The sequence below is a fragment of the Podarcis tiliguerta genome, assembly GCF_965153285.1.
Source record: "Podarcis tiliguerta genome assembly, chromosome: 8".
Lineage (NCBI taxonomy): Eukaryota > Metazoa > Chordata > Lepidosauria > Squamata > Lacertidae > Podarcis > Podarcis tiliguerta.
Genome location: NC_139541.1, coordinates 32928163 through 32950788, shown reverse-complemented (window position 1 = coordinate 32950788; position 22626 = coordinate 32928163).

Here is a 22626-nt window from a genome sequence, read left to right as displayed (position 1 = left end):
ACCCAAGAGCTCTTAAAAGAACTTAAAAGATCAGTTTCACATTTAACTAAAATATGTAACTTGTCTCTAAGATCAGACTCCATACCTGAGAACTGGAAAGTGGCCAATGTAACACATTTTTAAAAATAAAGTTAAATAAATAAATAAATAAATAAATAAATAAATAAATAAATAAATAAGAGATCTGGGGGAGCCTCTGAATACCAGCTGCTGGGAATCAAAAGTGGGAACAGGGTTGCTACACTCAGCTCCTGCTTGCCGGCTTCCTGTAGGCATATGTTTGGTCTTTTCCTGGTCTTAAGTGAAGGAGTTGGTGCAGCAGAGCAAGAACCAATTTGTCCCATTGTGCAGATAACTGGCTTGTTGCTATAGGAAGCACACTTTTTTGTGATCTTTATCACTGAGTGTTTACCGGTTAGATATTAACAACGGAATATATTTGAATGCTTTGTGTGTTTTGGTGTGACCTTTTCTTATGCAACCACAAAGTAATTAACTTATTTAGCTGAAAATACAGGCCCAATTATATGCCTCACCTTTTGAATTCCCCTGACCTCCTCTAAAGTCAAGTAAAACACAGAACATGTCTGGGTGTTTTAAATCCATTAACCTATTACAAATACTTCTTTCTCTTTCTTTCTTTCTTTCTTTCGTTTTTCTCCCTCTTTCTCTCCCTCTCCCTCCACCCCTCTCTTTTCTTTCTTGTTTCTGAGCATTCTGAGATGTATACAGAAAGCTTAAATTGTTGTTAAAATTGCCTTTAGCCATGCATTCAACTGCCTACTGCATGATTCAGGAGCCATCACTGGTCATCTGTGGCTACCTATCCCACCCTCAATAAGACACAGAAAGGAGAGAAGGTTAGAACAAACTATCAGGGAGGAAATGTTCCCAATGAATGGAAAGATCTTTAGAAAGGAGGCAAATGTGCCTCCTTTGACATCCACAATTCAAACTGCAGTTGTGGAGTGGTCTCTCTTGTACCATGTTGGATGCAGGTCAAGACCACAGATATAGCAAAGGTCAGAACCAGAGACAGTTCCCACTGGAGCAAAGTTGGCTGGATACCAAACCCAGTAGGAGTGTTCTTCATGCATTGGCATGAAGCTAACAGGTTTTATATAGTCCCACAGAGGAAGAAGTGGATGAAGCCCAACATCCCAGGTGCAATTCTTCTTTTAGTTTAAAAGGGTTGCATACTCTTGCACAGATGTGCACTCCAGAAGACCTGAAATGGCCCTCATGTCCCCTCAGTTTAGCATGCTAAGAACATAAGAAGAACTCTGTTGTCCCACCTAATCCGGTATCTTGTCTTCACAATGGCCAGAACTAGATGCCTATGAGAAGCCTTCAGGCAGAACCTGAGTTCAAAAGCATTCTCCCATGTTGTGATTCCCAGCAACTGGTATTCAGAGGCATACTGCCTCTGGCAGTCGGGGTAGTTAAAGGAGGAAAGTCGTCTGTAGTTACTGGCCAAAGAAGGAGACAGAACGACTACTGTGGAACCATGGATGGAAGCCTCACTGGCTGCTGGTACTCTTTTTCAGTGAAGCTTTTAGTGGGACCGCTAGTTTAGAGACTACCTCGTGGTGATCTCTGGGGGCTCAGTCACATATTTTCAGAAAGAGGTGGGCCAGGATCCAGGCTTTTGGTCTTCTTCAGAAGGGCTCTTCTTAGGTTCACCAGACTGAGACTGAATGCCAAGAATTTTTTTTAAAAAGTGCAAGGTTGAGGGCAAACATAAATTCGGGAGGTATTAAAATTCAAGAATTCATAACCTAGAAATTCTCTGCGATCTCTAAATGAATTTTGATACACTTTGCATGAGAGGTATAAACTAAGCACACAAATCTTTTTAGGATCATTTATTATACTTTTAACTTCTCTGCTAACATTGCTTTAATTTTCAGAATGCAAATTAAAAATAGGTTTACGTGTATGTGTGTGTGTATTAATAGCCTCTCTTTTATTCTCATGGTAGAAGGACAATTTAATGTGGTGTAATACACACACACATACTTCTTAGTACAATTCTAATCAATAACACTTTCAAGAACAGGCACAGAACAGAATCAATTTCTAGTTGTTTTTTAAAGATGGACAAGTTATTAGTTCAGTAACTATGAAACAGAAAGAGATGAAAGAGTGCCGGCTTTTATATTAAAATTGAGCACATCTGCTCAGTTACATAATGATAATAAACTACTCTTAGTATCCATGGCAATGGGAAGTAATAGATGCAGCAAAAGATATTTTTATAAAGCCAAATGGGAAAAAAGGAAAATCCCTACATCAGATTTTTCTTTTATAGGGTTTGTTGGAGATGGTGGGGTGTTAGGACAGGGTGAGGCATTGTGTGCTTTTTGTTACACACAATATAAACATTTATAGTATGATTGCATTCTCTCTCTCTCTCTCTCTCTCTCTTTTATCAGGCATGTTGAATAAAACATGCAGGGATCCTGCATATTCAGATGCTTTTTCCACTTTGCTGAAAGTATGCTTTGGCATAAAGTGCATCGTTGCTCAAAATCGAGCCTGCTGAAGCCTGGAAAAATGTTATGTTAACAAGAGCCTTGATTTTAAAATTTATTTATGGCCCAGTCCTGGGAGACACAATGGTTCTGCTGCCAGCTTAGCATTGTAATCAGTGGCTCTACAAATCAGTCCAGGAGCCAGGACATTATGCTGGCAAAGCCAGATGGGCGCATGCTTCTGTGTCAGAGCCTAGCACCTATGGGTACATCAGTGGGTAGCTGCAGAGCTTCCCCTATCCTTAAAGTGCATTGGCTTCTGCAGACCACCAAACATTGGAGTCCAAGTGGAAATAATTTGTCTGAAGGAGTCCAACACACAATAGGCTTAACAAGAGCTGGTGTAATACAGCAGGTAAGTTCACTACATGCCCTGTTTGAAGCTGGGACCCTACAGGGATGCTGAAAAGACCTGGCAACAAACTAATGGCAGGAGTTGCAGAGATTCGGGACCCTGGTCAGCTCAGAGTATCAGAGACTGGACACAAAGTGCTCAGAACAGTCGCTAAGGATGTTGCTGCAGCAAAGACTTGGAGCCATGAAGTGCTTTGTGGGAGTTGCAGGAGTTCAGGACCATGGTCAGCTCAGGGTATTAGAAGTTAAGTGCAAGTTACCCAAAACAATTGCTAAAGTTGTTGCTCCAGCAAAAGCCTGGAACCACTGAAGGCTTTGATAACTCTGCAGCCAAAGTGCTGCCTTTTGTGCTGTCCCTAAAGGAGCTGAGGCCTGTTTCTCAGGTAGGGATTCTAGTGGGGCCAGGAAGACTCCTGCTGCCTGTTAAATTAGGGCTGCATCCAGTGCTAGCCCTACTCAGAGTTGACCCACTGAAGTTAAACAGGAATAAGTAACTTAGGTTAATGGATTTCAGTGAGTCTCTCTGATTAGGACTTAGTTGAATACAACCATAGTCTTTTACAGTGCAATTCTAACTATGTCTTCTCAGCAGTAGGTCCTATTGAACTCATTGGGGCTTTTCTCGAGTAATGCGGTTAGATTCAGAGCCCTAGTGCCATTGTGTGGATGCTGGGACCCGCTAATCCTGCTTTCCCCCCACAACAATAACAAATCATCCCATCATATGCATGTGGGCTGGTATTTTAAATACAGTTTGTCTTTTTTTCAAAGTGGTGGCTCTGGTACACTAAAAAGACAACCTTCCTGTAAGGAAGATCTCACTCTTCTGCACTGAGGTGATAACTCTGAGGGCACAGATCTGTGCCTTGCTCACACTCTGGAACTATTTTTTTCCAATGGAAGTGCAGTTCTGGACATCTATGTTAGCATTCCTGCAGCTAGTTAAAAATTGGATTTTGAGGGAAGCATTCTGTACTGGCTGAGGGTTAAGTTGCTCAGGTGTTCCTTTTACTGCTCGAGTTTTATTGACATTTCTGCAGCTGTGTTTGTAATATAAATGGTCTGATTTGATAGTTTGGGTTTTAAATTGTATTTCCACCCCCCTCTCTTTCTGAATTGTTTTATTAGTGACATCTCTTTGTTTTATTCATGTTGTACACCGCTTCAAGAGCTGCTCTGTTGGCAGAGGGTGCAGAATATAAATCTTGAAATAAATAAATGAGTAAACAACCCTGCCAATTTTAGAGATTGTGTTTGTGCAGGGACTTGGTTCAGCTGCAAACTCTTTGATTTTAATACCACTTATGGGTGTGACTTCAATAGGCATCCTTAGGCCTGGTATAGCCAATGTGGTGCCCTCTTAATGTTGTTGGATTTCAATCTCCCATCAGCCCCAGCCAATAAGGGAATGATGGGAGCTACAGTCCAAGAGCACCTGGAAGACATGAGGTCCAGGAAGGCCAGTGAATGTTTCATCTATGGGGGAAGGAACAGTGCCGGATTTATGTATAGGTTAAGTAGGCTGAAGCCTAGGGCCTCTAAATCTAGGGGGCCTCACCAGCCCTCCTGCTCCCCAACGGGCAGTCTCCCCTTTCCCAAAATTGCAAACCCAATACTTCATGTGAGGGCAGGGCAACTCGAGCCTCTAAATCTAGGGGGCCTCGCCAGCCTGCCAGCTCCCCAGTGTCGCAGTCTCCCCTCTCCCAAAATTGTAAATCCAAGACTTCATGCAAGGGCAGGGCAACTCAGTCCCACCAACTATTAGTCTCAGGGCTAGCCAGTGGGGCCCAATCTGAAGCAGTGGGGCGAAACTTGAATTTTCTTTTTTGTAAGGCCCCAGTTCACAGCCCGCAGGGCCCAATTTGGCCCAATTGCTCCAATTGCCTTAAGGTCAGCCCTGATGAGCCCTGATGAGACTGTGCAGGGGTAGGACTGACAAGCACTGCACCTTCTATGTCCCTGGTGACACCATTCAGAGTACAGATTCAAGGACTTGTTATGGAAATAAGGGGGGCACTTATTGGAAATCAGTTTTGTCACCTCTTACCTCCCCCAAACCCCAAGACAATGAGTCCAGCCACTTTTTATCCACAGTCGCATAAGCACTACACTACAGCATGGCCATAAACCTGTATGTTCAACCGCTGAAATATACACCCAATAAGTAGCAATGGAGATTTATATTACTGCTTTATGAATGAACACTCTTTTATGAATGGACTTTGTATTTTGTGAATTACCTAAGAGCCACCAATAGGGAGCTCTAGAATCTTACAGCTAACCAATTGGGTACTACCAAACAGTGACCCCTATTGCGGAAAGCAGGTAACCAGCAGGCAACGCTTCAGCTCAGCCTTTGCACTGTTGGCTGAACACCCCCTGCTGTGCAGATAATGGAGAAAGCTCATAAATTGTATCCCAGCCAACTCTTTTACACTGGTGTAAACCCTGGTGCAGCAGAAGCCCAGAATAGCAGCAAATAAAATCCGCTCATACATCAGTGACTGATAAGACTTGTCAACCAGTTCTTCCAAAGTCTTCCTAAATTATAAAACTCCAAAATACAGGCCAAAAGAGAACAGGTCTGGAAAGAGTGAGGCATACAATAGGCACCACCAGTGAAAAGGCCCTGCTCTGTGTAGCCCCTGCCCTGTCATTTGATAGGGTGCCCACTTGTTCTCCTTCTTGGCATGGAATGCTCTCTATTGGAGTCTCCAGGTCCAGTACAAAGACCATAAGAAGGGAAGAGCAGGGACCTTGAAGTTCCCAACAGCTGTTAATCAAGCAAGCAAGCAAGCACACACACACAGGTCACCTTTGTCATAGTCAGGACGCCTATGTCCTGGCCAGGCCAGCACCCAATCTTGTTTTTGTACAATCTTGTTTGTCCTCAGTAACCAAAATTATATTATCAACATATACAAGCAGAAAAGTTGTTTTCTTTCATTTGCAAGGAATCGTACAAAACAAAGTGGTGCTAATAAAGAAATGTTCCAGGGTGGCAACAGAAAGCAAACTAAAAATGCTTTTGCAGTTCATCAAAACTATCTAGCAATATCAAGTTACAGGAAAACTGGTGCTATTAACAGTAATCATTCTAGTTGGTTAATTGGTTTGGCAACCTCCATGCACATGACGTGTGATGCTAATTATTTCCCCCAAGAGTTAAATGTTAACTAATCAGAAGCCGCTACAAGAGACCTATGAGATTCAGATGAGGCTAAGATGACTTGTCAATCCCAGCAGGTATTGCTGCGGCCTGCCCAGCATGGCAAGACTTTTGTATAGTACGCAGATCTGAAAGTGCCACAAAGGGTAAACCACCCAAAAGGTATGCTGAAGAGTTTGCTGAAACAGTCATAGCAGATACAGCTGTTGTTAGTAACTCAGAGGAGGTTTGGGAAACTTCAAGCTTCCAAGAGGTCCAAAGTTTACCCTCAGAGGATGCTGCGGATGCTAAATGTCTTGAAGGCTGAACTTGATTCCTTAGAGAGGAACAAGACATGGAAACTAGTTCCAGGCCTGCCCAGGCCACAAAAGGTTTACAAAGTTCAGTTATTGCAAAAGTTTTTCAGTGTTAATTTTATGCATTTTTTTTTAATCACCATGGTACATAACAATAATGTCTTGTGTCCTTTAGAGGAGAAATTGTGAATTGTAGAATTTTAAATACCCGTCATCATCCTTGGCTTCACTCAATTTTTTTTATAACACTCTTCCATTTTCTTCTAGTTGTGAGGTGGGGGGGGGTGGGGAGGGGCCTCACAAGTGGAGTAGCCTGGGGCCTCTCTTCATCTAAATCCGGCCCTGGGAAAGGATGTAGAGCAGTTGTAGAGCAAATGCTTTCACTCAGAAGGGACCAAATTGAATTTGAAGCATCCCCATTTAGAAGAGCTTCAGAAAGCCTGTGATGAGAAAGGTCTTTGCGGGAGATCTTGGAGAGCTGCTGCCAGTCAGAATAGACAATACGGGGCTGGATCAGGGGGAGCCAACACTTTGTCCCATGGACCTGTGGACAAAGTGCTTGCCAGGTGAGAATCGTCTTGTACCCTGTTAGTACAATAAATTCTCATCATACCAACTATCACGTTTCCGGCTCTCCATCATCTGCACTATCAGAAGCAGTATGTTTCTGAATACCAGCTACTGGAAACCATGAGAGGGGAGAGTCCTGCTGTGCTCAGGCCCTGCATGCAGACTTCCCACAGGCATCCCTTTGGCCTCTGTAATAATGGGATGCTGGACTAGATGGGCTCTTGGTCTGATTCAGCAAGCTTCTCTTCTGTTCTTCCTGAAACGTAGACCTAAGAAGCACAACAGACAGACTTTGTCAGAAATGTACGCAGGTATTCTGTTTGCTGTTGTCACTGAGCTGCTGGTGCCATTGAGTAATATACCTGATTTTTACTTATTTACTTTTACATCATCAAATGGATTGTTACACCATCATTTCCTGCTACAAGATCCTGGACATGAACCGGGGCGGGGGGGGGGGTGGTGTGTGTGTAATGTCACAGGAGAGTATATAGATCCTTTACCTTCTTTGAATGTTTTAATTATATATGATACATCTTTATTCATAGGCACATTTTAATTTTACTTTTGAAGGGGCGCTAATTAACAGAAAATCCAGCTTGACATGATTAGAGTATTTTCCCCCCACCTAATTTCAAGTCTGCAATTACATTTTAATTTGTTTGGACCCAGATATATCTTTTTTTGTGCTGCTTTCACTAACTTCATTTTCTAGATGTGGAGGGTTTTTCCCCCTCTCTGCCTACTCCTACCTATTGATACAGACAATTCCATTAACAAGAGGAAGCATGGTTAGTGTTCTGTTCTGCTGTTGCTGCTCGTTACCTAGGGAAATTCCAACAGACTCTCAGTGTAATCCTAACCACATTTACTCAGAAGTAGGCCCTACTGAATTTAATGGCGCTTACTCCCAGGTAAGTGGGGTTGGGACTGCAGCCCACAGGAGTAATCAAAGGCAGAAAAGTAGTCAGAAATGAAAAGCATGGTAAAATGGCAGGCAGCTAAATCAAACTGTTATTTACCCAGATGTAAGCCATATTGGAAAGGACATCGGTGGCACTGTAGGCCTAGGACACAGAGCCTAGGACTTGCCGATCAGAAGGTCGGCGGTTTGAATACCCACCACTGGGTGAGCTCCCGTTGCTCGGTCCCTGCTGCTGCCAACCTAGCAGTTCAAAAGCACATCAAAGTGCAAGTAGATGAATAGGTACCGTTCCGGCGGGAAGGCAAACGGCATTTCCGTGCACTGCTCTGGTTCACCAGAAGCAGCTTAGTCATGCTGGCCACATGACCCAGAAGCTGTACTCCGGCTCCCTCGGCCAATAAAGCGAGATGAGCGCCGCAACCCCACAGTCGGTCACGACTGGACCTAATGGTCAGGGTTCCCTTTACCTTTACCTTAAGCCATATTCAGTTCCATGGGGCTTACTCTTTAGTGACTATGCTTCAGAATACAGCCTTTGTGGGTACAGGTGACTCTATCCATTTCACTTTCTTTCAATGCCTCATTTTTCTAATCTTAAACTGAGTTTTCCACATTTTCACACCAGTTTGCAATTTATTTACTTTTTTAAAAAAAGTCCTAATGAAGATTCATCACAAAGTTAGTGTGTTAAAGGTAAAGGTACCCCTGCCCGTACGGGCCAGTCTTGACAGACTCTAGGGTTGTGCGCCCATCTCACTCAAGAGGCCGGGGGCCAGCGCTGTCCGGAGACACTTCCAGGTCACGTGGCCAGCATGACAAGCTGCATCTGGCGAGCCAGAGCCGCACACAGAAACGCCGTTTACCTTCCCGCTAGTAAGCGGTCCCTGTTTATCTACTTGCACCCGGGAGTGCTTTTGAACTGCTAGGTTGGCAGGCGCTGGGACCGAACAACGGGAGCGCACCCCGCCGCGGGGATTCGAACTGCCGACCTTTCGATCGGCAAGCCCTAGGCGCTGAGGCTTTTACCCACAGCGCCACCCGCGTCCCTTAAGTTAGTGTGAATTTATCTTAATATGCACATTTTTCTATCCAGTTGTGTTTGGTATATATATTTTCTGTAAAAGCAATTTCCCCTAATATAATGCATTTTTGTGGATTATTTTCATTAATATGTGTATTTTAATGCATATTTTACCTCAGTATATGTGCTTTTGTACACAATATTTGGCTGGAGCACTGCACTGCAAAATTCAGAGAAGTGTGAATTGTGAAAGATGGCTGTGGTTTGGTTCATATATTGCTAGAGAAAGTGCAAATTGGGCATGTTTAAATGTGAAATGATATACAGTGGTACCTCGGGTTACATACGCTTCAGGTTACATACGCTTCAGGAGGAGAACAAAAATCATGTTCCGGCGGCGCGACGGCAGCAGGAGGCCCCATTAGCTAAAGTGGTGCTTCAGGTTAAGTACAGTTTCAGGTTAAGAACAGACCTCCAGAACGAATTAAGTACTTAACCCAAGGTACCACTGTATAAAAAATAATAAAATGTGAGACATTAAAAACTTCCCTGAAAAGGGTTGCTTTCAGATGTTTTCTAAAAATTGTTAATTCTTTATCTACCTGACAGGAGGGCGCCACTGGCAAGAAGGCCCTCAGCCTGGTTCCCTGTAACTTTACTTCTCGCTGTGAGGGAACCTCCAGAAGACCCTTGGAAATGGACCTCATTGTCTGGGTTGAATGATGGAGACTCAGATCCAGACCAGAGTCCCCCAGGACCAGACATGAGTCAGAGACTTAGTCTTCAATATTGGACCGGTGATGGAGTAGGCAACATTTATTGTATCTACAATATATTTTTGGATCCATTTTTTAAAAAACGACCAATATAAGTTTGGCCTGACCAGTTTTGGAATGAACACCAAAACGTGAAAGTAAAGAGCACTTTTCTTTTACTGTAACCTATGTCTCTCTCCCCCACCCCTGCTTTTCTTTTTATCCTTCATTTGTGCATTATAGAACTATTTCTTTTTTTGTCACCCTTTTGCCTGCCTCTGGAAAAGCAACCAATTCATTTTAATAAGAAAACATAAAATAAAAAAATGTGCTCTTATCTACCACTGAGCTGTGCTCCATTGCAGTCTACTTCTACTTTTCCAACACCCAGGAGAAGATGGCAGTTTCAAGCTTATTAGGCTTTTCACATTTCCCCTGAAGAGATGAACTCGGTGGGTTTCAAAACATACTAGGCCTGCTGATGGGGAAACTAAGATAAGTTAACCTATAGAAGTTCACAGTAGAAAGCTTCCTGTTATGTTTCTTCCAATGGCAGGTTTCCTACACACCTCATCCCACACACAGGGAAGAGGAAATGGGAAACTTGCCTTCCATGAACTTCCCTAAGGCTAGCATCTGACCTGAACTGTAGGCTCATGGGATTGGCTGGATCCAGGGATACCAAAGGAGGATGTCAAAAAGATGGCTTGTCTGCAACCAAGCAAGCATGCATACATTCTTTGTACACAAAGCACTGTGGCCAGGACTTCCCATCACTTCACCAGACCAGATGAGGGCATAGGTGGCAACGACCCAAATCTTACAGATAGTTCCTCTGGGAGCCCAGCACCCCAAGCCCACACAGATAAGGATAGCATCAAAGCAAGCCAATTAGCCTGTATCAAAGCAAGTGAATATATGAGCTCATGGTTGCTACTACTACCAATTAATTGTGGGGTTATCTTGACTACCAAGATGGCGTTTGCAGAGCTTCTGGAACAGTTAACCCTTGGTTCAACACTCCATCCTGTGGGCACTAAGAAGGCATCTAGGTGGTGGGAGACTGTGGCCACATCCCCACCATACATTTCAAGGGCTGTTGTTGTTTAGTCGTTTAGTCGTGTCCAACTCTTCGTGACCTCATGAATCAGAGCACGCCAGGCACTCCTATCTTCCACTGCCTCCCACAGTTTGGTCAAACTCATGCTGGGAGCTTTGAGAACACTGTCCAATCATCTCGTCCTCTGTTGTCCCCTTCTCTTTGTGCCCTCAATCTTTCCCAACAACAGGGTCTTTTCCAGGGAGTCTTCTCTTCTCATGAGGTGGCTAAAGTACTGGAGCCTCAGCTTCAGGATCTGTCCTTCCAGTGAGCACTCAGGGCTGATTTCCTTAAGAATGGATCAGTTTGATCTTCTTGCAGTCTATGGGACTCTCAAAAGTCTCCTCCAGCACCATAATTCAAAAGCATCAGTTCTTTGGCGATCAGCCTTCTTTATGGTCCAGCTCTCACTTCCATACACCACTACTGGGAAAACCATAGCTTTAACTATACGGACCTTTGTTGGCAAGGTGATGTCTCTGCTTTTTCAAGGGCTAAGATAACACTTTAAACAGTCACAGCTCCCCATGAAGAATTCTGAGAAGCGTAGTTGGCTTCTTGCCCCACCCACTGCTGGCATGAGGCCCTCAGGAGATTGGCCAGAAGGGGATGGCACCCTCGGTTTGAAAAAAGGTTCCCTGTACTCTTTCATTGGCCATCATTACCTTTCTTTCTGGTGGGGCAAGATTTGGTAGGAAGGATCTGACAGGCAAACCACACCCACAAATCTTCAGTCCCCAGATGTTTACTGTAGCTGGAAGTGGTCTCATGATGGAGAGAACAGTTTCCAAGCTGTTGAGCTAACATCAACAGGATGCCAGGATTGACGATGTCATTAATGAAGCACCCATTTCTACCCTAACCAGGAAGGCTATGCACCTATTCAAACTCTGCCCCCTTTTTTTCTTTTTGGATAGGAAATTAGCCTGGCATGTTTCCCTCTCTCTGGTGCAAGATTTTTGCCATGGATATCACATTTGCTCTGGCTGCCTTGCTACAACTCCATCATTAGAAGCCCTTCACTTAGAATTCCAGGCAGGAAATAGCACACCTCACCCTTGGAGAGACTCATAAATAGCTAAGTACCTTCTATCAACAGGGGATAAAAGGGGGGAAAATAGCCAATAAAAATACATAATGAACAACCACAGAACAAACAGAGCCGGCAGAACTCAAATACTGCCAAGTTATTGCCTGGACTATTACATGGATTTTACAGTAATATCATTTGATTTTCAAGCTTCATGGCAATTATTGCAAAAGGGTCTTACACTCTCTTTCGGAGTAGATCATGGCTTCAAAATAAACTATGTTATGAAATCTAGGATAGGAAGTAGCAGCAGCAACCATAAAAATGGCTTGTGGTTATAAGCCATTGCTTGGTTCGGCAGTATGTATCTGTCCCCTTTGTCAAAAAACCATGTGATGCACCTGATGCACCTACAATCCTGTGGCCAAGGTAATGGGGTCACGTCCCACTGAACACACCAGGACTTAATTCTGAGTAAACATGCACAGTGCTAAGAACATAAGAAGGGGCCCTGCTGGATCAAACCAAGGCCCCATCTGCTCCAACACTGTTCTCAAAGTAGTTAACCGGCTGCCTCTGGGAAGCTCACAAGCAGGACCCAAGCACAACAGCAAGTGGTATTCCGAGGGGTACTGCCTCAGAGAGTGGAAGGAGAACCTAGCCACCAGGGCTAGTTGCCACTGATATTCTATATTCCTTTAATTTCTCTAACAGTCTTTTTAAGCCAACCAAGTTGGTGGCCATCACTACTCTTGCAGCAGTGAATTCCATACTTTAGCTGTGTCTGTCTTGAATTTTCCAGCATTCAGCTTCATGGGATGGCCCAGAGTTCTAGCATTACAAAACCAGGAGAAAAACCTCTCCCTATCCACTTTCTCCATTATAATTTTGCACACTTCTGTCATGTCACACACCCCTCACTGACTTTGACTCTAAACTAAATAGCTCCAGTTGTTTTAGAATTTTCCATATAGGTGGGTTCTTCCAACCTCTTAATTCTAGGCGACATGGCCCATGCCAGCGCACTGAGATGTGGCTTTCAGGAGTGCACGGTCATGTGCTAGAAAGCAGGGTTTGCTCCTCTTCTGTTGGATGCACATCATCCTTTGCCCCAGTTTGGTTGAAATTGATTTTGGCTTGCTCTCCTAACATCTGAAACCACACTGCTGTTTCTCCAATGCTTTCAGGACATAATTAGATAAATTCATAGATTAAGCTGCTCCTGGCAGGACTTTGCTCTTCTGTGAATAGGAAACCAATTCCGCGGCACATTGAAATACAACTCTAGTTGCAATACCAAGCTGGCAGGGGGGCTTTGCTGCCAATTGTTGTGTGCCATATGGACCCACTTAAGCCTTTTCCTCTTTTGGCAGTGGAAGAGGAGGCAGGCTTTGTGGCAGGCTATGAGGTCAGGTTGGAAACCAAGCTGTCCAGGTGCAAAAACTTCAAAATGGGGACATCTGGATCCAGAGCTGGATTTGTGTCAGGGTCTGGATTTGGACAAGGGAGCTGGCTCTTCACAACAAAGCTGCCATTTTTTCTGCTAAAGAACAAGCACAAGAGCTTTGCGATATCAGTTCTAATTTGTACCATTGTCATGTATACGGATAAACTCTGTACTCTTTTCGGCGCCTGCTAAAAACCTTTTTTGTTCAGGCTAGCAGAGTCCAGACATGTAGAATGCTGGCATGTGTTTTGATATGGTTTTAGCTTATTGGTTTCAATTATTTTTTAAAATGTTTTTAAAAGTTGTTTTTAACTGTTTTTTACAGCTCATTTCAATATTACTGCTTTTTAAATCATGAATTTAACAAAATAAGGTGTGTGCCTATTGACTATGCTATTTAGGGCTGATGGGGATTGTAGTCAAACAACTTCTGGAGGGAACCACATTGGCTATTCCTCAAGTGTTGTTTGTTTGTTTGTTTGTTTGTTTGTTTGTTTGTTTGTTTGTTTTTACATTACATTCTAGCCCTTCTTTCGTTTGTTTTTACATTACATTCTATCCCTTCTTTCTTCCATTATGAACCCGAAGGTGATTCCGAAGCACCTGCTACTTAAGTAGGTCACCTTCTAGTGGTAAGGCCAGCCCAGTTCACCAAAAAGCAGTTCTTGGAAAGTCAAGTGGTACCCTACAAGTCTACTCATGTTAGTACAGTTTTCTTGATTTCCATGGACATAGGGTAGTAAGTAATTGAGCTCTTTGATATTAGAAGTCATAGAAGCTCAACTGCATGGACATGAGATGAGATTTCACGTTTTCATGCCATACATCAGATATAATGCTAATGTTTTCAATGTATCTTTTGAGGACATCAGATACATTCATATTTATGGAGTGTACATGGAGGAATACTGTTCAAATTAATAAATTATAAGCCTAACATTTTCTCCTCAAATAAATCATCAGACATCTCATTATAAACTGGATTGCTTCAGTTGTATGGAACTTTAATGCAGCAGTAAATTACAACCAAGCATGGAACTGATCAAAATAATATTCTGTCCCCCACCACCACAACCTCCATGTTCTATTTTTGTTTTTATTGTTAGAACTGTTAAAATGGTTAGAAGTGCTTTATGAACTTCCAGATCAATGAATGTTTAAGTCTGAAGTGTCTATACAGCTCCAAGCCAAAGCTACTTTCAATGAGAAACTATAATATCTCAATCGCTGAGAGCCTCTCCCCACACCCTCCTTTGCCATGACTACCTTCCCCTCCTATCACGGCATGCCCCCTATTGTTGTCATGGTAGCTGCCCACCCTCCCTGAGCCACGGAGACTATTACCTAGCGATGGACATCTCCAGACTGTGTCGGTGTCATTCATGTTAATTCATATGTCCAACCTCTTTTCTGCATTGATCTGCATTTTCTAATGGGAAAAAAATCAAATTTAAATATGTATGTAAACATCTGCTTTTGAATATATTTTCTCACAACACATGCATTTCTAAATATATGCTCAGGTCACATTCACATCACACATTTAAAGCCGTACCATACCACTTTTAAAAACTATGGCTTTCCCCAAAGAACCTTGGGAAGCATTGTTTGGGTGCTGAGTGTTGCTAGAAGACCCCTGTTCCTCTCAAAGAGATACAGTTACCATGATCAGTCTCTCTTCCCAGGGAACTCTGGCAAGTTTAGCTCTGGGAGGGAAATAGGGGTCTCCTAACAACTCCCAGCACCCTTAACAAACTACAGTTCCCAGGATTCTTTGGAGGAAACTACAGTGGTACCTCTGGTTGCAAATGGATTCCGTTCTGGAGGCCCGTTCGCAATATGAAAAGAGCACAACCCGCAGTGGCACGTCTGCGCACACACGGGTTGCAATTTGCCGCTACTGAGCATGCACTTGACGTCATTTTGCGCTTCTGTGCATGCGCGAGTGGCGAAACCCGGAAGTAACCCTTTCTGGTACTTCCAGGTCACCGCGGGACATAACCTGAAAGAACGTAACATGAAGCAAACGTAAGATGAGGTATGACTGTTTAAAGTGGTATCATGATGATTTTAATGTATGGTGAAGATGTGGCTTTAAAGTAGGCATTAATAAATGTATTTTGTCCTATAATATGTATTTTTTAATGAAATTTTGATACTTTTAAAAAAAGAAGATAACTGTGTTGCAAAATTGTAGCTGTGCAAAAGTCAGTAGATTACTAAATTCCAACCTGCACATTCTTCCGGGAGAGAGGGATCAGAATGCACAGAGAATGAATTCCAGTATTGTCATTCTGTTCTCTTATGGCTCTTTCCCTGTCCCCCACCCCACCCCCCTCGAATCGCTAATCTATACTCAGTACATGCCTATGAGATTTACATATGATTTTAGCAAATCTCCCAGCTCGTTCTGCTATTGAATAGCTCAGTATGTGATTTAGTGAACTGGTGCGAGGTGGGGTGGGGTTATGTGTCGAAAGGCATATTTAAGTAGATAAGCCCATACACCGCATTTTGCACCCTGCAACAGATCAGTTAACGCTGCATTGTCTTATTTCCCACCCCCCCCCCTTGGTCCTGAAGTCGGTTTGTTGAAACGGCTGCTTTAAAAATAAAACACACAATCCCAACCAATGTCTCTTAAAGGGAGAAATGCTAGGTAAAGCAAGCCAAAGTTAGAAGGCTCCATAGCTCAGTGATGGAGAACATGTCTTGCGTGCAAAAGGTTCCAGGTGCTATCTTTGGCATTGCCAGTCCCCCCCCCTTTTTTTTTTAAGGATCAGGGAACAGGTGATGATGGAAAAGCATCTGCCTATGACATAGGAATAGCTTGCTGGGCCCATCTAATCCAACATCTTATCCTCTCAGTGGCCAACCTAACATTGGAAGGCTACTGACTGCAGATGTAGGCAATACTGGTCTGGAACATGTTCCTGTGTGTTAATTGCAACAGTAGAGACAATTGGGGGGAGGGGTAGACTTCACTGAGGGTAAACATGCTGTCCAGAGAAATGCCACGATGTTACCGCATTGGCAAATTGACATTGTTCCCAATACATTTCTGGGCACAATTCAAAGTGTTGGTGCTGACCTTTAAAGCCCTAAACAGCCTCAGCTCCAGTATACCTGAAGGGGCGTCTCCACCTCCATCGTTCAGCCTGGACACTTAGGTCCAGCAGTGAGGGCCTCACTGTGAGAAGCGAAGTTACAGGGAACCAGGCAGAGGGCCTTCTCAGTAGTGGCGCCCACCCTGTGGGATGCCCTCCCACCAGATGTCAAAGAAATAAAGAACTATCTGACTTTCAGAAGAAATCTGAAGACAGCCTTGTTTAGGGAAGTTTTGAATGTTTGATCTTTTACTGTGTTTTCAATATCCTGCTGGAAGCAGCCCAGAGTGGCTGGGGAAACCCAGCCAGATGAGCGGGGTATGTATGTATGTATGTATGTATGTATAAATAATGTCACAATGCAAACAGTTACACAAGCTGGCCAGTGGGTTTCAGCCCACACCTCTGCTGCTCATCCCAAATCATGGACATGTCAAGCAGGATTTGAGGTGTGTGCCACAAATTGGACAGAAACGGGAATGGCAGGGCAGTTGTGGCCTTAGCAACATCACCTTCAGGCAGCTGTTGAGACTCTACTGCGGGCCCTGCTACTGACTCCTGCCCTGGGTGTAGCTCCAATCAGCACCAGGGAGAGCACTGAGGGAGAATTAATGGATGGGTCGGCTTCAGGCAACTGGGTCTGAGTGTTACCACCACCAGGTAACCCTGTTAATGTTCATTCACATGGTAGGACACCAGGAGGCACTTTGCTGAGGGGCTCCTAGAATCTGGTCCTGGTCTTCTGCAAGGGAAACTACTGTAAGGTCCCATGTAGATGACTATTCTTCGGGGTCAGCTAGTGGTGGTGCCTGCAACTCCCTTTTGAGCCTTTGCATCAAGTCTTTACCTATCCCACACTTGACATCAGGTATAGGGCAGGTGGCCTAAACAGCTTCATTATCTTATTGTTTATTTACATAATTTCTCTACCACTTTATTTTAAAAGTATTATTATTATTAACAATCTCAAAGCCATTTATAAGCTAAATGAAAGCATGAAATAAAGTAAAAATAATAATAATTAAAGTTACAGATGAAGGTCAAATGATAAAGTACATATGCACAGCAGTGTAACTGGCAAGAAAAAAAATACCTTAAATATAAAAGCACCATGGATAAAAGTCAAATACAAAAATAAATTCCAGAAAACAGGCACCAAAAATAATGCAGGCAGGGAGTTACAAAGTGTAGGTGCTGCCACCCTAAAAGATTGAGTATTACTTGGCACCTGTAGCAGTGCCAGTTCCACAGATCAAAGATCATATATGGATTAAAGAGATCCATATATACCCTATATAATATTCAAGTGTGTGGCCTGATTAATCAGGAATGGTTTATGATCAATTAACACGATCAATTAATTGGTGGTGAAAGGTTGCAGCCATAGCCCAAAGCCCAATTTGCTTCTGTATTCTAAGATGTTTATTCATTGAGAAGTCTTGAAAGAGTGGCCATTCATGGCATCAAGGCTGCATAACATTAGGAGATTACTAAAAGGCAGAAAGAAAGATGTGCATGAGTAGTTTGGTTCAGTTCTTTCTTCCATTATTATTCTCTGCATGCGTTTCTTCTGCTAAAATGTATGCATGGAACATTCTGGACAATTAAGCAACACATAATGGAATTTTGCTTCCCTCTTAGCTCGACGATTCCCTTTGTTACCCCCAAACAGTGACTCGCCTTTGTTTTTAAATAAGTAAACCGGAGACGGTATAAATGAGGGGAATTCTGTGTGTTTACCCAAGGTAAGTGTGTAAGCAGTAATAACGAAGGGAGACGGACATTGTTTTGGATTAAATTAAAGCCATTTGCCTCATGTGTGCTCATTTCCGTTTTTATGGCTCAATTCCCTGATGATGCCATCTGATCATTTCGCTGACATCCCCCTCCGTGCCTTTGCCTTAACAATCTTGCCTGGTAGGCCATTCCACACGTTTGCGATTCTCGGCGTGGATGGGGAAAAAGGCTGCCTGACATCTGTTCTGAATTTGTTTCTCTTTAATTTCCATTTATGCTTCCTTATCCTAACATCTGTGTCATTCCAAAAACGGTAACTCAGGCTGACGCTCTCCGTGCCATTTAAGATTTTATATTCCCCAGCTAACAGCACTTCTTAACCATGTAGTGTTTGTCTAGCACTTACTTGGGAGTTGGTCTAGAAACATTTCTGAGCTGTAATTCATTCGCTCCATGATATGCATTTATTATCATTAATTTTTTCTCCCCCTGTAACCCTTTTCAGTGTATGAAATGCCTTACCGCTCTAATCTCATTTATCCTTACAACAATTCTGTGATGTTTTTCGCAGAAGCTGAGGAATAGTGACTTGGTCAAGACCGCTCTGGAATAACAATTTGCCCGGAGGAGATTTGCAAAGGGGGGGGGGCGTCAGCCATGCAAAGGAACCAGTTGATTCGTGGAGGTCCAACATGTTTTGAGTGAAGAGAACTGCCTCCACCATCTTACAGATGGTGATTGCAGGAGGCTGGCCAAACCTGGGCATTGGGTGGAGGGGTGTGGGGCAGACAAGACCAATCACAGCAAGGCGGTACTCAAAGGGAGAGAGTGGAAGGCATGGCCCTCAAAAGATTACAAGTCCCATCTTCCCTGACCTGGCTGGGGCTGTTGGGAATTGGAGTCCAGAAACATCTGGAGAACCACGTGTTCCTCATCCTTGTTCTGCAATCTGGCAGCCACTCTGCAAGGTTCCAGAGAGTGGACAGTCCCAGTCGTACCTTCAGATATCAGGTACTGAACCTGGGACCTTCTCCAGGCCGATCAGATGCTTTACCACTGAGCCACCACCCTTCCATAATATCATGCTCCCATTGCTATTCTGGTCCCAAGCTTTTTTAGGGAATATAATACACAATAATATATAATGTTTGTAAATATAACTTCAATGATATCTCAAAAGCATATGTGGCCAAAGGGTTGTGGATTTACAATAGCTAACACCACCAGAGGAGGCGGGGCAGCAGAGGAGGAAATGTTGGACTTTTGATGTCTGACCCATGTTCCCTTTTGGTTGCATGCCTTGCATTGGCAACAGCAGCATCTGCTACTTTCATATTGCCTTCTCTCATTTGCTAGTCAGCATCTATTATCTAGCAGTAAAACATGCCCTACCCCATTCTAGGATGACATGCCACCCGGAAGGAGACCTTTCAGTTGGCTTATGTGAATGAGGTATGTTCTTCTGTGGATGGAGTAGAGCATAGGCTCAGCTCTGTTTTTAAGTGATAACCGTAAGAAAAGCCGTGCTAACCCTCTAGTCCAGCATCCTGTTCTCACAGTGGCCAACCAGATGCCTCTGGAAAACAACCAAGCACAAGAGCACTGTTCCTTCCTGCAGTTTCCTTCAACTGGCACAGTCATACCTCGGGTTGAATGTGCTTCGGGTTGAGCGTGTTCGAGTTGCACTCCACAGCAACCCGGAAGTAACGGAGCACGTTACTTCTGGGTTTCACCGCTCGTGCATGCGCAGACGCTCAAAATGACATCATGCGCATGCGCGGTCTTACATTGCGTTCAGGATGCGAACGGGGCTCCGGAACGGATCCCGTTCACATCCCGAGATACCACTGTATTCAGAAGCATTACTGCCTCCAACCATGGAGGTAGGGCATAGCTGTCCTGTCTAGTAGCCATTTCTTTGGTGGGTCATTTTTAGGGGCAAAGCAAGCAAAATGATGTAGAGCAATGGATCCTTTGGGAACTCCTCCTGCCCTAGCAAGTATAGCCAATGGCTGAGGCTGATGGCAGCTGTTGTTCAGCCACATCTGGAGGGCCACAGGTTCTCCACTCCAGCTTTAAACATTTGCCACTGCTGCGGTTCTGCCTGGAATGGGGGGGGGGGGTCCCATGCCTGCTTTTCACAATGGGAGGAAGGATCCACTAGCTATGCCAGTTCTGTCAGCACATTGGGGCTTCCAGCCCTTTCTAAATTCCCTCAGCCAACAGATCTTGAGTATGGGATTGTGCCCTAAGCCTCTTGTACAATAAGTAGGTTTTCTTCTTGGATGTATCCTCCTGTAGCCTATTCAGATGTGATAGCTGCCCACCCCCCCTCCTTACTTTTTTTGCTGCTGTAACTTGGCAACCGGATTCATTCTGTTAACACTCAATGTTACAATCTCTCAAAGCTGAACCATCTGTGTGGAATTAATAGGCTACCCAGAGAAATAGATGAGAATGGCCTGCCGTAATTAACATGTAGGTAAAGTATATTTAACAGATTATTATAATTAATATGTCAGTTACTGATTTCATGCTAAATAGAATTGTGAACACAAGATATTAAGATTAGTTACTCTCTGCCTCTCCTTCCCTCCCTCTCCCCTGCATGCATCTGTTGAACTAGCAAAGGGAAAATGAGAGTTCAGCATCAATAAAATTGACCCCAACATTAAGAATATCAGATACAAAAGACAAAGCAAAGCAGAGACAATGTAAGTCATGGCAGCAGTTGAAAATTATGGGCTCCATCAATTTGGAATTAACACCATGACTTCCTACAAGTGACTTCCTATCAAATAAAATTTCATTGATACACACAGCAATGCAAAATGCATTGTTTGTAAAATGAGCCAGAGGGGGTGGGAGATTCCCTCCCCACTCTATCCCTCCCCCCGCCTGCAGCACTATCAGCTTGGTTATTTTGTCAGGAACATGCCAAGTGCAAGCAAGATTGGAAAACCAACAAAGGGAAAGATGGATATGATCAGAATTCACGGTGAGCAGCCCGCGCAATGCATCTTCATGTAGAATGGATATAGTTTTTTATGTTGGCAGCTGTTTCATAAGCCACAGAATAACACCAGTTTAGTTTATATAGAACAGGGATGGAAAAACATCTCTCACTGTTCTTTAAAGTGACTTCCATGACAAATTTGCCTAGCGAGATTATTAAGTTCCATTTCTTCACATGCCTCTGGGAAAGGTAAGATTCATCTTTGTTTGATGGTCTCCTGGGCATTTTCAGCTGAACTGAAGCTAACTGCACCAGTCGGGAGATCTCTTGGATACAATTCCAAGTTGATGGCGTTTTAGCATGATATATTTGTGTGCTTCTTTTTACTGGTTATCCAACATATAAATCTCAAGGCATGCAGCTAAGAAGAATATTAAATACTAGCAGAGTAGGTTCTTTGTTGCGGAACTATGTAAAGAGGCATAAGGCCTTTTGTTTAAATCCCTTCCAGAAATTCACATTCTGCAATGCATACCACGCATTTTTAAAATGTCTGTTGGTTCCTGCTTGCAGTGTGTTAGTCACAGAGACCTGCTGTGATGGGGGGAGGGTGTCTCCGGACACCTCCCTGGATTTTCAGCTTTCAGGAGGATTTTTCCCTACCCTCATACAAAAAGGGGAGGGGGGTTCCTTAAGCCCTATTCATAGCACACATTTAAAGAACTATGATACCACTTTAAACAGCCATGGCTTCCAGAGCTTCAATACCCCTGTTCCCCTGCCAGAGCTGTAGATCCCAGAATTCCCTGTGAAAAGGGATTGATTGAAAGGGAATCGTAAGAGTCAACTCCTAGGGGTTGGGGTCCCTTCATCCCACTCCACCCCCAATAAAATATTTCAAGGGCACTGCCATTCAGATGGTGTGCATGCAGTGCATCTTATGATTGATAATGCAGGGTGGGGCTTGCTTGCCCCCCCTCCAATATTTATTTCAAGTTGGCACCCTTGCAGGGAATGGTAGCTCTGGAAGGGGAACAGTGGGGATAACCTCCAACTTCTTAGCCACCTTAACAAACTACAGCTCCCAGAATTCTTTGGGAGAAGGTATATCTATTTAAAATGGTATCATAGCGCTTTAAATGTACAGTGTGGATGTGGCCTTAGTTTGTGATTCCCGGTATGTGGAATTCAGAGGCAGACTGCTCCCAACAGTACAGGTAGAACAAGGCTAGTAGCCACTCACCACCCATGGGAAGCGGACTCTGGCCCACAAAAGGCTGTGCTGCAATAGATCTGTTAGTCGTTGTGAGTTTCTTGGTTGCTTTAGCCTCTGGTCTGTCACCCACAGTGTTATTAAATCTAACCCCATAGTTTGACATGTTGCTTGGCACCTGAAAATTACGCTCTACAAATAAACGTAATCCGTTTTGCTCCAGGTTCTGCGGTCTAAAAGCGCAGAGAGGTGTAAAAGAACTAGCAGCCAGTTTCCAAACTCTAATAAATGAACCCGTCAGAGTAGGTGCTAATAGTTAAGCCCTTCTGTTTAAGTACAAGCCGTCTGCTTTTGTGTATGTGTTTGCGGGTCCTCTGGAGAAACAATAAAGCCACCCCAAGGAATGGATTAGC